Below are 1,570 nucleotides of genomic sequence, written 5' to 3'. Positions count from 1 at the left end.
GTAAGCATTTTGGCCATCAGTGAATTCAACCTTTTTTCTCAATTGGAATAGGCAAGGATAATGACAGATATATTTTACAATGTTAGAAAGTACATCATTTTATTTAATTGTGTGAATAAAAGGAATCGCCTCCCAGTCGGGGAATTGAACACCGGTCTCCCGATTGACAGGCGGGGATACTAACCACTATACTAACGAGGACTTATTGGCATCCATTAAACAGTGCTCACCTCCTTGGGGTTAAGGCATGCCCTCGATCAATTCACAGTATTGTAATAGGCAGATTTGCTGCTTTTGGTTAGGACAAGTAATTTATTTTCCTAAATTATTACAATACAGAAATTCCTAGCCAAAAACAATCAGTTTTATCAAGAAATTATTTCATTGAAATAAATATCTATCTATCGATCTGTCTATCTAGCTATCTTTGTATCTATCAATATATATATTTATATATATATATATATAATCAGCTCACTTTACCATTTGCAGCTTATAACTATTAGCCACCAGGGGTCACTACTAACCAAAAGCAGTCATTCTACTTGTAAATCGTGCCAATCGAGTGGAACAGCAGCCTAGGATTCACCACTGCTACATTTCATTTTCCAAGAGAATGCAGATGTAAAGTGTTTTTGATGGTACGCCTGTGCATATTGAAATATTCAGAGCATATTCTGAATTTCAGTTAACACATCAGTAAGCATTTTAGCCATCAGTGAATTCAACCTTTTTTCTCAATCGGAATAGGCAAGGATAATGACAGATATATTTTACAATGTTAGAAAGCACATCATTTTATTTAATTGTGTGAATAAAAGGAATTGCCTCCCCGTCGGGGAATTGAACCCCGGTCTCCCGCGTGACAGGCGAGGATACTGCCCACTATACTAACGAGGACTTATTGGCATCAGTTAAACAGTGCTCACCTCCTTGGGGTTAAGGCATGCCCTCGATCAATTCACAGTATTGTAATAGGCAGATTAGCTGCTTTTGGTTAGGACAAGTAATTTCTTTTCCTAAATTATTACAATACAGAAATTCCTAGCCAAAAACAATCAGTTTTATCAAGAAATTATTTCAATTGAAATAAATATCTATCTATCGATCTGTCTATCTAGCTATCTTTCTATCTATCAATATATATATTTATATATATATATATAAATATATATTTATATATAATCACCTCACTTTACCATTTGCAGCTTATAACTATTAGCCACCAGGGGTCACTACTAACCAAAAGCAGTCATTCTACTTGTAAATCGTGCCAATCGAGTGGAACAGCAGCCTAGGATTCACCACTGCTTCATCTCATTTTCCAAGAGAATGCAGATGTAAAGTGTTTTTGATGGTACGCCTGTGCATATTGAAATATTCCGAGCATATTCTGTATTTCAGTTAACACATCAGTAAGCATTTTGGCCATCAGTGAATTCAACCTTTTTTCTCAATCGGAATAGGCAAGGATAATGACAGATATATTTTACAATGTTAGAAAGTACATCATTTTATTTAATTGTGTGAATAAAAGGAATCGCCTCCCCGTCGGGGAGTTGAACACCGG

At 35.7% G+C, this 1,570-nt stretch overlaps 1 non-coding gene across 1 annotated transcript; it reads right to left on the bottom strand.

Annotated features, from left to right (window-relative positions):
• Positions 1-828: 828 nt before the first annotated feature.
• TRNAD-GUC (transfer RNA aspartic acid (anticodon GUC)) lies at positions 829-900 on the bottom strand. Its single transcript has one exon. It is a non-coding gene; the product is annotated as a tRNA-Asp (tRNA).
• Positions 901-1,570: the final 670 nt, after the last annotated feature.

Source organism: Lissotriton helveticus, chromosome 1_2 (assembly GCF_964261635.1).
Source record: "Lissotriton helveticus chromosome 1_2, aLisHel1.1, whole genome shotgun sequence".
Classification (NCBI taxonomy): domain Eukaryota; kingdom Metazoa; phylum Chordata; class Amphibia; order Caudata; family Salamandridae; genus Lissotriton; species Lissotriton helveticus.
This window is presented reverse-complemented; position numbering and strand designations above follow the sequence as displayed.